Genomic DNA, 15,820 nt, shown 5'->3' on the forward strand with positions numbered 1-15,820 from the left:
AATTAGCAGAAACCTAGGAGTAAGCTATTACCTCTGCTCCTAAACAAGCAAACCTAGAGGAAATGAAGGAGAAAATAAAATAGATGAATTGGCTCTTTATTCTATTAGACAGTTTGTAAATGTACTCAATTCTTGTGGACAAATGAGAAGTTAGACTTACTTTTCTCGGGGAAGATAGTTACAATTAGATAATTGTACAAGTACTGTCTGTGAATTATTGGTGTTTAACTGTCATGCTTGTGTCAAAGATTCTACACAATGCAAGTGAGTGGGAGTGCTTTGGTAGATTGGAATGTGTCAGCCACTATTGGGCAGGAATCAGGTATGTGTTTATCTGGAACTGACAGTGGTGTGTTCTAATCTCAATTCTACAGCAGTGAAGGGCAAAGCAGAATATTTCAATGAATCCTGTGGATTAAGATAAAATAATTCTGGAAGAGCTATATATAGCATTTCATTTTACTTAGTTCTGCTAATGTTTTCTCAATTTCGTGATTTTTACTTAGCCTACCTATTTTTAGACATGATAGAAGTTTTACAGAACTGTCAATAATATATAAATTTAGATTTATTTTTAGGAGGGCAAACTGCCATGATGGAGACTAAAAATAAAATAGGCTGCAAATATAAGGCAGGTTAATCAGCACCTGAAAGAGAGAAACGGCTGATATTTGGAGTGTCACGGGTCAGTTCTGATTAATTCCATGCCCGCCCCCACCCCCATAAATGTATCTTCCTCTTTCAGTTGGTATTGTATTTTTTGTGCACTTCCAGCCTTTTTTGTTTGTCTTTCATTTTCCAGCCATTACGGTTTCATTTTTATTATCTTGATGGTATTTTCACTATCTTTAAACTAATTAATACAGTAATTATTACAAAATAAAATAAATTGTGCTGCTATGCATAACTTATTCTGTAAAATTTTAAACTTAAAAAAATCTTGTTTTATTTCCCTTGATTTATTTGGGAAACCCGCCACCGTGAGGCATGAGTAAGAGATGTTTTATAAGTTAATTTATGAAAATAAATATTTACAATTATCGAATCAGGATCTTCATAGTAGATATGGTTCCATTTGCAGAAGAGGATTCTGTAACACTGTGGCCTGAAGAGATAGGTTAGACATAGTGATTCTCAGCACAAACTAAGTCAAACCATCAAAGGATGGTGCGGAGCAAAGGCAAGGAAAATCAGCAGTGTAAGAACATCCATGGGTGGCTCATCTACTGATAATACTCACTTCCTTGCATGGCCAGTGCTCAGTGGATCCACTTAATGGCCTAGTTTAGCTATAAACCTACATCCTGCTACTTAGTGGCCCATCAGTAGGCACTGTCATGCTACCTAAGATCAAAGATCCGAATAGTATTTTCTGAATAGACCAAAAAACACATTGCACTTTAGTTGTGTTTCTTTTCTCCTTTTGGTATGAAAAAAGGGTTTTGAATTTGAAAGGGTTAAAGAAAATACATTCTCTGTTAATTCAATTTAATAGTATATATACCTAGATAAGACCGATCATTGTGCATTATGATTGGTGATGTGAAATGTGATGTAGGATTTTAGTAATTGCAGCATGAGGAATGGCCATGAAATGTACTTAACCAAATCCAGATGTATGGCTATGCAGTTAATTTCAGAAGTAGCTAATTTAACCAGCAATAGCTAGCTGATCTGGGATTAATTTGAAACGTGAGGTTTATTTTGCAATGTCACAGGCCCCTTCACTGGCCATGGCACTGAACCTTCCCCAGTATCTATTGGAACTATGTTCTGTTTAAGTGCCAGAGGCACCTCTTGCTTGTTTGGTGGTGTGGACACCAGCTGGCTGAATTGGGTACGCCACATCCCAAATCCTCCCACAATCCCTCCCACTGATTCCATCTGGATTTAAGTCATGCTTCTCTTTGATCACATTGCAGCACAGAATCTACATCTGTTCCTACTAAGTTAGCCCCTGAAACAACAAATTCCATTGTTGATTTCCTCAATGTGAACTACTGTATTTCACCCCCTCCCCCCTTACAACATGCCTGAGGCTGTCTGAAGTTTTTTTATTTGGCAATTAGAAGTTATAAGGAATATATATTTTGTTGTTTGCTATTTTAAGTGTGATTTTTCTATTTTTTCTTGTGTCAGCACAGTCCTGTTATATATCATTAATAGGTTTATAATTTGATGTGTTGTATCATTTACTGCTGAACGTATCTTATAGGTATGAAAAGCAAATGTCAGTCAATTTCTTTTCTTGGGAATGAAAATACACCATATTCTAAGTGTCATCAAAAGGATAGTACACCTAGGGCTGAATATTACATGCCCCCAGCGGCGTGTTTCCCACGGGGGCATGTAAAATGGGGTGGGTGCCCTTCCCGCCCAGCCCCATAATATAGTGGGGGGGGTAGGTGCTGAAATCGGCAACCCGTCTGCCATTTAAAATTATGAATTAATGGGCAATTAGGCTTGTTACCAAGCTTATTGGCCCTAATAATATACTTCCCATACAATGATACATTTGGCATGAGCAGCAGGGCAGGAGTGGGAAGCCAGATTTTTAATCAAATGGTGAAAGTGGGGGAAGGAAGAGCAGGGTTGCTCGTTGGGGGCTGCCCTTTGCTGATTGCGAGGCAAACCCCCCCACCCCAGATAGAGGAGCAGAAGACCCACTTGGCCCTTGCTAATGAGCAGTGCATTATGGCTGCGGGCTGCTCGGCGTGCTGTCAGTCAGCTTCATGCCAATGTGGTTTCTGGGGTGGGGGTCATGCTATCCCCATATTATTCAGTCCTTAGACTTCCATCTCCCTGGAGGTCTGAAGTCAAGAGGATTTATTACTGTTTATTTTCCAGATCTTTCCTTGTTTTGTTGTTTATAACATGACCAGCTTAAATGTTTGAAAACTCAGGAAAAATTAAATTATTGTTATTATGGAAGTTTTATTGGTTTGCTAAACTTGTCTAAGTAAAATCATGTAAAATGGAATGTGACTTTAAGTTTCTGTCTTGGCTCTATTTTGGAACTATACCACAGCGTGAATTGTACAATTTACAATTAACAGATTTGTATGTATGCAGAACTTGCTTTGAACTTAATTTACTCTTGTATTAAAAGAGCACTCTTTCCAGAAATTCCAATTACTGCTGGCTGTGATTTGGAAGCAAAGACCAGCATGATCCATTAGTGTCATTCACTAGGTCCAGCAACTCTTCTGAGCATAGCAGCACATAGACTCTAAATTAGATCTTATTTAAATAGAGAAAAACAAATTATTGTATTAGATATGGCTATTGCATGACATACATTTTGTTATTGAAGTTGAAATAAGTATAGATATTTAAAAATGGTCTTTCAAAAATCTGCAGAGTGGGAAATATTGCTCTATGTGTAGGAGCAGAGTGTAGAAGAGATATTTTCAAGCTCTTGGTCAACTCACTCAATTAGTTTGGGATTGGAATGGGATGCTGAAATACATCTGAAGTCATTTACCCCTAATTCATGATTCCAAGATTTAGAACATTAAAGAACAGTTTTCAGGTGAAGCCTGTAGCATTAAGAAAAAATTCTGAGTCTGAAATGGATTTTCTGCTGTACTTTTGATCATTGTTAATAAATAATGATTGTGAGTAATGATAATTATTTCAATAGAATATCTTATAGTGAGCTACTGAAATCTAAACCCCTAAAACAATTTCAAAAAGTGTACTATTTAAAGGGAGGTCTTTCAGCCTCAACAAGACTGCAAGTTTTCCTCAGCTTGTAGCTAGTGTCCAAAGCACTATTCAGCGATTGTGGGTTAAGATTCATTCCATATGTGTTATTTCTGCCAATGCTAGTTTTAAGCATTATACATTAGAGTCATTGAACCCACATTTAGCTGTTGTGAACAGAGACTCAAGCTGCATATTCAATTCTGCAGATATTGGTTTTAATTGTTGTGAGAGAAATTCACACCAAGTGTGTTCATTCTGCTGATTCTGAGGTTTACATAATTTGCATAAAGACTTTTCCTCCCTAACATGTCAGAATCTACAAACGCAAGAGTTATAAAGAGGAAAAAGTGATGAAACTGAAATTAAACTTTCCATCTTCATAGAGCCACCACACATACCATCCTTCTCACTGTGTAACTTCTCTCTTCAGAAGTGCATCCAGTTGACTTGAACTTAGACTGTGTGCTTCAACTGACTTCCCATCCCTTTTGTGAAAAAGTTCCACCCCACTTTTTTTAACCTGAAAGTACATTTTTTTTTAAATTCTGCCACTGGTATACAATTTTTTTTTGGAGCTACGTTAAATGAAAACATTTTACTTTGTGTTAATTTGTTCTTGAGATATGGGTGACACTGACTGTATTTATTGACCTTGTTGCTGCTAGGGCAAAGAGTCAATCGCATTGTGCTGGGCTAGAATTACATGTAGGAGAAGCAGGTTTCCCTCCCTGAGGACATTAGTGAATTGGTTGTGTTTTTATGCCAATTTGGCAACTTTCATGCTTGTTTCTTTTTTTGGCACTTAGCCACAACTTGCCAGGTTTATCAGATTCAATTTCTCAGCTTACTGATGTCTTTAGTGTATTTTATTGATTCATTTACTCCCTTGTGCTGTAGCCTTCTCCATCTTAGCTACTTATCGTCTAGTTGAAGAAGCACTAGTGGGTGAATGCACACCTAAATAACCAGTTGCAGAGAATGCACCAATTAACCTGAATTGTGTCACATGTCTCCTTTACTGGTCTTGCTATTGGTCCTTCGTTTTCAAAAAATGCATCTACTGTTATTGTCAAGGATACAAAGGCCAACCAGCTGGTCCTCTGCTACTCTGTCATTGCAGAATTTCTTCAGCATCTGCAGATCTGTGCTCTACAAGCACAGAATATTGTCCATCTAAGAGATGCAGTTGTTTTCTGAGTTGAAACTGGCCATCATTGCTTATTGATCATGGATTGCAGAGCCTTCAGAGCAACAATGGGAGCAATTATGAGGGATTTGTGTATCTATGACCTGTATAACTGAGTTTGCCATTGGTCTTCCAATATGTTTAATGCCAGATTGTAGTTTATCCGTCTTGGTATATCTTCCATTATTGTGCATGAAGACAAATTACAGTTCAACATAGGCCAGGGCCAGAATCTTCTGTTTGGTGTGCGGGGGTGGGCCCTGCATGCCAACGTGAAAAATGACACGAGACATCGAGCGTGCGTCCCGACGTCACCCCGCGTCATGCTGATTTTCAGCAGGTGCACACCGGAGTCGGCTGCGCGTCCGCTGAACTGACAAAGGCCTGTTAAGGCTGTTAATAATCTAATTGAACTAATTGTCAGGGCTGAGTGTCCAACCTTAAGAAGAGCCCAGGCAGCCTTCGCACTTTTCATGGAACCTCATCCACGGGCAGGGTGAGGTTTCATGAAGGGTTTATAAATTCAATAAAATGTTTCAACAAAATTCATAAACATGTCCCAGCTCATGTGACAATGTCACATGAGGGGACATGTCTGAATAATTTTATTTATTCTTTCAATTTTTGATAATTAAATTAATCTCCCTGAGGCAGCTCACTGGAACAGATTATCATATTGAACAAAAATATATGGTACACGTTTTAAATTCAATTCTAATGCAAGATGCCTAACCGTGGACAAAATATGTAGCCATTTGCAATTATGGAGGGAGGCTCTGGAAACACTTTGGTTCAACTCTACAACCTCAGTAATCCAATGAACGGGCAAGTATAAGTCAACTGGCATCCACCATATCAATCATATCTTCTGCGTGAAAGAGGGCAGGCCCCGGCTCTCCCTCCTCCCACCCGCTGAATGCTAATTGGCCCGCCCATGTAAAATGACGATCACGGACAGTGATCGGCTACATGTTCACTCCCAGCCAGCGCACAGAATCACAGTGCAGAAGAGGCCCTTCGGCCCGTTGAGTCTGCACCGACACATGAGAAACACCTGACTTACCTACCTAATCCCATATACCAGCACTTGGTCCATAGCCTTGAATATTATGACATGCCAGGTGCTCATCCAGGTACTTTTTAAAGTATGTGAGGCAACCCACCTCCACCACCCTCCCAGGCAGTGCATTCCAGACTTTCACCACCCTCTGGGTAAAAATGTTTTTCCTCACATCTCCCCCCTCCACCCCCCCCACCCCCAAACCTCCTGCCCCTCACCTTGAACTTATGCCTCCTTGTGACAGACCCTTCAACTAAGGGGAACAGCTGCTCCCTGTCCATGCCCCTCATAATCTTGTACACCTCAATCAGGTCGCCCCTCAGTCTTCTCTGCTCCAACAAAAACAATCTAAGTCTATCCAACCTCTCTTCATAACTTAAATGTTTCAGGCAACATCCTGGTGAATCTCCTCTGCACTCCCTCCAGTGCAATCACATCCTTCCTATAATGTGGCGACCAGAACTGTATATAGTACTCCAGCTGGGGCCTCACCAACATTCTATACAACTCCAACATGACCTCCCTACTTTGGCAATCTATGTCTCAATTGATAAAGGCAAGTGTCCCATATGCCTTTTTCACCACCCCACTAACATGCCCCTCCGCCTTCAAAGATCTATGGACACACACGCCAAGGTCCCTTTGTTCCTCAGAACTTCCTAGTGCCATGCCATTCATTGAATACTTCCTTATCAAATTACTCCTTCCAAAGTGTATCACCTCACACTTTTCAGGTTTAAATCCCATCTGCCACTTATCTGCCCATTTGACCATCCCATCTATATCTCCCTGTAGCCCAAGACACTCAACCTCACTGTTAACCACCCGGCCAGTCTTTGTGTCATCCACCTGACGGGGAGAAAATTCTCCCCCGTGTTTTCTCACATTCTCTACTAAGGTATGCATTACCGTGTAATTCAGTAGGAGCAATCTGAAACTGCATCCATTACTTGCTGATCATTCATTAACCTCCACCACTTCCTCACTGGTGCTCTGTGCCTTCTCGTCCTCCTCAACCTCATTAAGATCTTCCTAAATATGTACACAGGTGAGGATGTCTGATGTTTGGCATCAGTGGTGATCATCGGTGCATGGTATTTGTATTTTGTTCTCCTTGTAGATCATTGGGTTTCCTTTTCTCTAGAAGGGAGCAGATGAACATTTTAAGTATGTATACAGAGATGTCGTCTGGAAGATCTTGGCCAAAAAAGCACATCTTTATTTTATGCTGTTATCATTAAAGATACTATGCATAATAATATGTAAATACATGTCAAATATTCTACAAATATTAGAAGATATGATTGGTATGGTGGATGCCAGTTGACTTATATTTACCCGTTCATTGGTTCAACTCTACAACATCAGTAATCCAAAATGTTTCCAGAGCCTCCCTCCATAATTGCAAATGGCTACATATTTTGTCCACGTTAGGCATCTTGCTTTAGAATTGAATTTAAAATGAGTACCATATATTTTTGTTCAATATGATAATCTGTTCTAGTGACTCATATGGGTTGACTTTAATACCTGTCGCCCGATTAACTTTTTACATATTTAGCTAACCTGGATCACTTGTAGAAAAACACTGACGAGGATATGTATAATTTAATACTTTTTTTTAGGGGGAAGGAAGAGAGCAGCGCACATCTCCTATCTATAATGTAAGTCAGACAAGAGAAACCACAGCTGTAGAGATAATGCAGGCTCCCTTATGGCCCCAGCTGAGCAAATTTAGTGTCAATGGGGTGCCTGTGCAGGCAGTACTCTCTTTAATTAGTCTCTCGAGCCTGGTTGGTGGCAGTTCCTCAGACTAACTAATCAATTTGTAGCTGTCTGATGCTAGGTGCGAAAATCTTCTCCGGCTGAGTTTTCTCCCACAGGTCACTCACCTACCCTACAGGAGCGCTCGTTTTAATTTTTCATCTTTTCCATCATGTGGTGCTGTCAGCTGGTTCTAAGAAAAAAGGAGACAAAAAAATATTTAGTTCAAAGTGCATGTAGGTCAGGATGGGAATGCATTATGGGTACTGATGGGCCAATTAATTATTTAGCATTTGGTGCTTGTTGAGCTGCAATAGGATAACAGCTGAATACAAATGTTATAAAGTATAGGTAACAACAGCATCAGTTTCAGATAGAAAAGGTTTGTGATTAGTGGACTGTAGTTTCAGGCTAAATAGATGTATGACTATGGACTGTAGTTTGAAACTGGTTTTGTGATTTCATGTAGATCGCAGCATATAAGTCAACCTGACATATAAGACAACCCCGTTTTTCCGCCCTCAAAAATTGTGTTTTTGCATCTACTCAGCGTGTAAGTCGACCCCCCCCCCCCTTTTTCAGCCACAACATGCTATACTCGCATTAGTAGTCAATGTCAATTTTTCACCCAACAAATGCCTTAAAGCTGGGCACAAGGGTTCGAGCAGGCGATAAGGGCTGTGTTACAAAGATGCACGGGAGCTTTAGAGCAGACCCTGTGTGGCAAACACCGAAGAGAAATGAATCTTCCAACAAAACGAATTAAGTATGAAGCTGGTTTCAAGCTAAAAATCATAACATTTGGTAACTCATCAAATAAATTGTGCTGCAATGAGAGAGTTCGGTGTCTATGAAAAACTGGTGCGAGAATGGAAGAAGGGGGAATCTGCCCAGAAGAAGGGGGGATCCGCCCTGAAGAAGATGCCAAAGATGACCAAATGTGCCTTGAGAACAGGGACCAGCCACTGACTTGTTCTTGAGAAGCATATATTGGAATCAGTACTCGAAAATTATCACCAGAAATGAAATACAAAGGCATTTAAGTGGGCCACATCAAACCCTGAGTTTAGCAAAGATTTATGAGCAACAGCTAGTTCACAAAATCACAGCATTGTTATGGAGGCCATTCGGCCCATCATGTCTGCACCGGCTTTCCAAATGAGTATTATGACTTGGTAGAACAAAAATATTTCATGTTGTGGCAGAAGACCAAGATCGCTCAGACTATCAACACACCTTGATGGGAACTGTTAATTTTGGCAGCAATTCATAAAACAGCAGCAAAAACACAAGTAACCATTATGCCACTTCAATATGGATGAAATGCCCATGAATTTCAATATGCCGAGAAACCGATCTGTAAAGTGGAAAGGTTCAAAAACAGTTCTGGTGAAAACCACAGGACATGAAAAGACCAGATTCATGATGGTACTAGTCCGCGTGGCCACTGGAAAGAAGTTAAACTCCGTGGTAATCTTCAAATGTAAAACCATGCCAAACATTGAGTTCCCTGCAGGAGTTTTTGTGCATGTCCATGACACTAATTTGATGGATGAGGGTGGAGCAAAGATATGGATCAATAATGTGTGAAATGTAGCTTATGTAAAGAATGCAGCATTTTAATGTGGGACATATTCAGATCCCATATAACCAATGAGATCAAGAGTCACCGGCAAAGATATAATATCCAAATTTCAGTTATACCAGGGAGTCTTAACGTCCATAGTTCAACCTGGTGACAAGAAACCATTCAAAAATCATGTTTATGCCAAATGGAATAGGCAGATAGTTGACAGAGAAAAAACCTTCACAAAGAGTGGAAATATGCATACTGCGCAGCTTCATGTTTTGTCATCAAATCCTGGGATGCTATTAATGCACAAACTATGATCAGATCATTACAAAATTGTGGAATATCCAGTTCAATGGATACAGCGGGGGATGATTTGTTGTGGAGGGATGATTCTGAAACTAAAAGTGCCACATCTGATCCAGAGTGAGGTTGTTGCGACGATGCAATAGCCAAAGTGACTAGACGAATTTGATAAAACTCTTTGCATCAGATGCCAAAAACAATGAATGTGATGTGCTTTAAAATTCTCTCATTGTGGTTACAGGTATCTTTGTACAATTCATTTATTCAATAAATCGTGCCACATTAATTTTGTGATGTGTAATTTAACCTTGACTTGAGTGGATTTACAGCTACAATGCCCTAATAATTCTCATAAGGATCACTATTATTACCAATAACTGAAATAATTAGTAATTAATAGGTTTCTTTTGATTGTGGAAAATAATTATTTAGGTTTAGTAAATATTAACTTTTCGATACTATATTTGTAAATATTCATAGCATCAAATGGAAAGATTAAAAATCTAGAGGGACATTTAGTAAATGATAGTCAATCAAGAAATATAAACTGGATTAGCCAAGTAATAGTATTTATTTTTAATTATTGCAGCCTCCTAATGTTAACATGTTCATATCAGATTTGAGACTGAAAATACTAATGTGCTGTGTCTGTTATATGTACAATGATATGATATGATTGTTGCATATTTGTTAAATATTCCATCTAAAATGCTTGTCTGAAAATATTTCAAACTGAATCTGCGAGGAAATGAACACAGCTAATTAAGATCAGAATGTTTCTTCAAAGGAAGGTAGATTTCTATTCAAGATGAATTATAAAAACACACTACTTTGAAGTAGCAAGATGGTCATTATTTGACTTGTTTTTGTAAAACGTTCTTGCTCCTAGTGGATGAATCCAGACTAGCCCTAGAGATACATTGGTGAAAATTTCATTCTAACTTCAGATATAATTGTTTGAGATTTATAACAGTTCTTTACTAAGTTGGATTAGGTCAACGATTTAGGAAGGGTAAGGGATATGTTATGCTGTTCCCTGTTTTACAAGAGTTAAATAAAATAGGCAGAGTTAAACTCACTTTCAGTCTTGTGTCCATTATGAATGATTATAAATTTGTGGTCCCAAAGTGTAAGCATATTGTTTTAGAATAGTAGTGTTAGTCAGTACTCTGTAATTCCTACACATCAGAGAACATCGAGATCCCCGACACCATATTGACTTGAAATTGGTAAAAGCAAAACTGTGAGGTTCATTCTAATGATAACAGTGATGTGATTGTTTCTTCTTTTTGTTAAAGGTTAACTCCATCGCCAGTTCCAAAGAGCAGCTAAAGAAGCAGAAAAGCAAAGGAATTCAAGAACCTATTCTCTTGTTACAGTCATGTTAGCGATTGGCTGCTGTCTTTACTACTATTCTTGCCATTTAGCATTGTGTGGGTTTATTTGTGCTTGTGCTCTGAATTTGACATATTGAATGCTAAACCATGGCATGCAGGAACCACCTTGTTTTTTTTAAGTTTGTTTAGAGATCCACTTTGCTGATAAATGATCTGTGCTGCTTTACAGGCTCTTGTCTGTCAGTCTTTTGATTTTCTGTAGTAGGGTAGCATTTTTGTAAAGCTGATTCAGATTTCACTGGCAACATTGAAATTCTGAAGATATTTTTGAAACTATCATGGGCATGCCAGGAAATCCTCTGATGCCAGGATTACAAAGCAATCAACAGTGGCATGAAAGACATTGCATATGTTTTACAAAAATCAGCATACCTTTGTATACAATTGAAATGAAATAGCTAGTGAACCACTGTGAACATTTCTGACAGTGCTCCAGCTGGGATCTTGCAAGGAACATAGATAAATCCACAGCTGATGGGGTGAGCCGCAGTGTTTAAAATGGTTTGTACTATCAGGAGGATCGCCTGCTTAGTTTTTTGGAAGAATACAAAAAACATGTATATAATGGAATCTCTTTAGTTCCTATGAAATCTGGGGTTAGATTTATATCCAATTCTTTATCTGTTCAGACCCTGGAAAAGCATTATTGCTGCATGTCTGTTCATGCTAAAGACACTATAATAGGGGGGACTCATTCAAAAAGTAGTTAAAACCTGTGGGGTTGCACACTGTACTGAGCGGGAGTCACTGGATTCTTCAAATACTGTTGTCCTTTTAACCTTATGGCCTCAAACCATTCATTATGTCCAGTACTAGCAAGAGCACTGACCTAATTCTAACATTAAGACAAATGTGTTTGAAAAAAGATTTTGTGCTTGGTTTTAACCCAAGACTAAATGCAGCAGCAAAATTTCTGCTCCTTTCTGTTTATAGTGAAATTGTAAACATGTCTTTTGCACATGCAAAGTGCTTCACCTAAAACAAGTTATTTTCGGTTATACGCAGCAATCATGTATTTAACAAATGTCTTTAATGGTGTCCTAATTTTTGTTCACTATTTCTTGCTGTTGCCTTCTTGTTTTATCATTCTTTTATCATTCATAGGCTATTGGTTACTACTTCCTTTCCATAAAATCATAGTTTCTTTCAAATGATTTTGTGGGATTATATTCAGTAGTTAAGGTAAATATATGTAATTTTGCAACAATATCAGTTACATTTTTTTCAATATTTACCATCTGACAAAATCCTATTTTATTCTATTGTGTCCAAACCCAAAAAGGAACAAACCCTAACATTCTGAAGACACACTCATTGCAACAACAAAATGGAAGCATGTAGCATAAGCATCATATAGATTGTACATTAAACATATACATGTCTTTACTGGTTCATTGCTTATCAGAAGGAAGGGGAAAAAAAAGAGATGGGCTGTGAACTGTTCCAAATTATTCTATTAAAAATGCTTTTGATCATTTCATCCAGAAAGTGTCCAGTAGTAAATGAGACAGGAGTTAAAGATTGAGAATGAAGAGACAGCATGATTTAATATTGTCATTTTTCATTAAAATTAAACAAAAAATATTATAGAACATTCCAATTTTTCCAATTAATGTCTAGTTCCACATCAAAGAAGTCGACTTTATAGTTTCTAATTCCTTCATACTGTATTCCAATTAACCTTCCTGCCTTCCATGAGATGTTCAAAATATTCACAGTCCCTCTAATTTGTGTAGTCCATGGTTTTTTTGGAAACTCTCAAACATAAGTAGAATATAGATTTATGTTCAATATTATGAAGGTAGCTTTCAAAATTGTAAATGTCATTGAGGACTCTTATTTAAATTAAAGAACAATTGTTCTGGCAATTTGTTTTATATATTTGGGAGAAATTAAAGATACAAAATCTCAAAAATTTAGATTTAAGTTATTGAAGCCTGTCTGACTTATTGACACAAAAAAATTATTGTGGAAGTTAAAATAAAAAATTGCAGTTTTTAAACACTCTGTAACCTCATGACGTCAATTTGTATAATTATGCTTCACCTCCCAAACATTACTCTTTTTCAAAAATTTCATGTGTAAAACTTTCACTCTGACTGTCTCTTTGATTCCAACTTTATTTTGGTTGCATCAATTTTAAAGACACAGTTATTTGAATAAGCAAATCTGAGAAGCGTGTTTTATTGATGCGACCATACCATCACTCTCATATAAAGGTCTTTTGCTTTTAAAATAAATGTTAAAAAGCAAATTAAGGAGGATAGTTTAAGAAAAAATCTTTTTGAAGTTTTTTTTATCAAACCTATTAATATGGTTATGTTTCTTCAAGGTCATTAGCAATGATGAAGTGCCCGTTTACAGTACTTGTGTGTAACATGACCCCCTGCAATGTGTACGAGATATCATGTTCATAGCAAATTGAGTCATGAAAGTAAAAAAAATATTAAACCTAACTGAAAAAAATGCAAATTGACCTATACTATAGCATAGTTACTTGATAAGTGTGGTTGTGATATTTGATTATAATGTACTCTTTTTATTTATCAATCTGATTTTTCTATAAAATAGGTTGCACTGTGTTATGCTGACTTTACAATCACTGAAATATACAGTTTAGAATTTTAAAGGAATTTAATGGTGCACTGAGTACTTCAATTATGTCAGTACTTGCACAAAAGAAAGCAAACTCTAGGAGTTAGAAACTTTGGAAATATACTATGAAGTGAACACATTTATTATCTCTTTGTAAATATTCATCTTTTATGTGCTTTCACGGTGATACTATGTTGGGCGTACAATATTTTATTTTTGAGTTTTTGTGTGACAAATCAGCAGATGTTAATGAGCTTTATTTGAATATTTTAAACAGATAAATAATTCTTGGTTGACTAAACTTTGGTACATAGCAAGAATGCAGAGAAATATAAGCAATCACTGTGCAACTTGTCTGATCATCAATCAGTTCACTTCATGTCTGCATAATGAATTGTGCAGTATCACAGATTATCCTTCTAAAATGTCCTGTGAATATTTATTTTTTGTAACTTTTTTTAAGGAAATATATAATGTATCTTCCTGCCAAGTCTTTACAAAAGAGGAATTAAAATAGATCAGCTGTTCCTCTCTTAAATCAAATGATAGTTCAGTGATTGCAATAACCGAGGTACCTTGCATACTGGGTTTTGAATGTCTCCCTGCAGACATTTACATGAAGATCGTTGTATGTTTATGCTGTACTGCCTTGTAAATTCCTTGAGCACTGAGGTGAAGGCAAGTATCCCAAATATGCATCTGTAATGTGTTGTTCAAAGAAACTGCACAAGTATGCTTCAATTATATTGTTTTTTTTTGTACGATGCATCTCTTCAAATTCATCTCCTTGACACGCTGTAGTTTGGTACAGAAACAAAAATATACATGAAATACAAACAAATTACCAACATTAAAAAGCCTAGAATGTAGTAACAGTATAAATGTTGCATTGTTTGTTACAAATTATATGTAATGAACTGTTACAGATGTATTAATGGTATGTCCTTCTGTAACTGTTGGTTTCTTGTTACATGAAAATAAAATATAATACATCTGTATTTTAAATGAGTGAAAATTAATTACTGCCTACTTTGAGAAAGTACCAGTATAATTTTTTTTAAAAAAACTAATATTTTAGACACCCGAATGGGTATGACCTGCACAAAATTACAAGTAGTGTTAACGTTTTAAAAGTTCATGACTTAATGCATTAATTGCATTTCTACATTGTCCTTTCATTTCAGCATAACTAAGCCAAACTGAATGAGCAAAATACTTTAAAAAATGTGGCATTAAGTTTTTTTTTCAAGGAGGAGTTTGATGTATTTCTGGTAGTAAAAAATGTAGAAAGCTGCTGAATTAGTAGCCCATTGTGTAAACGCCCTGTCTTGTGTGGTACAAAGCAACAAAGACCAGGATGACCCTTAGACTTTGTTGACTCAGCTGATCTCATCACGGTCACTTATTAATGGCCTTTTGTCTAGGATAGGGTGAATCTGATTGTCTCAGACAGATATGAATTGGATGAGGTAGCCATGGAATTGTATGTCAGTATTTCAGGAAGGGAAGAATAAAACTGAAGGGGAGTGGGAGGTGGGGATAGATGGTTGTGAAACAAAAAAATTTACATTATGTGAATACTAGCTACTATCTTCATACACAAGTGCCAAATGAAAGAATGGCCTTAATGTGCTAAACAAATGTTTGTCATTCCACAATTTCTTGCATTCTTAGAAAGTTTCAATTGAGAGAGATACTTGGATTGTTGTGACATCAGATGTTAATAAGCTTTATTTGAATATTTTTAAACAGATCAATGGCGCAGCCTCCACTGCCCTCTGGGGAAGAGAATTCCACACATTAACAACCCTCAGAGAGAGAATTTCTCCCAATCTCAGTCTTAAAGGGAGACCTCTTATTCTTAAATTGTTTACCCTTGTTCTAGACTCCCCCACAAGTAGAAGCATCTTCCAGGTATCCACCCTGTCAAGTCTCCCCAGGATCTTGTGTGTTTCAATCAGATCATTTCTCATGCTTCTAAACTCCAATGGGTATAGGCCCATTCTGCGGAAAACAGCTAACACTGCTACCTCTCATAGATTAGCTCTGTAATTAAGGCTGACATTCAAAATATTTTTCTTCTCATCAGTAACTGGTGTCTAAGTGAGACATTTTGTCCCCTCTGCTAAAATGTTTTGCTTACCTTATATATGCCATGCCTGTCTTAAAAGATTTGAAAAGATTTACCATTATGGTTCCAATTACCAGAACAAAGAAAAACACATCGGAGAATC

General features: G+C 37.3%; 1 protein-coding gene across 7 annotated transcripts in view; it reads left to right on the plus strand.

Annotated features, from left to right (window-relative positions):
• cdk14 (cyclin-dependent kinase 14) overlaps positions 1–14,584 on the plus strand; it is a 953,540-nt gene extending 938,956 nt beyond the window's left edge. For all 7 annotated transcript variants that reach the window (XM_041183640.1, XM_041183645.1, XM_041183644.1 and 4 more), the window contains one exon: positions 10,893–14,584. The gene's annotated coding sequence lies outside the window, so the exon portion shown is untranslated. The remainder of the gene's footprint in view (positions 1–10,892) is intronic.
• The last annotated feature ends 1,236 nt before the right edge of the window (positions 14,585–15,820 follow it).

This window comes from Carcharodon carcharias, chromosome 3 (genome assembly GCF_017639515.1).
Source record: "Carcharodon carcharias isolate sCarCar2 chromosome 3, sCarCar2.pri, whole genome shotgun sequence".
In the NCBI taxonomy this organism is placed as follows: domain Eukaryota; kingdom Metazoa; phylum Chordata; class Chondrichthyes; order Lamniformes; family Lamnidae; genus Carcharodon; species Carcharodon carcharias.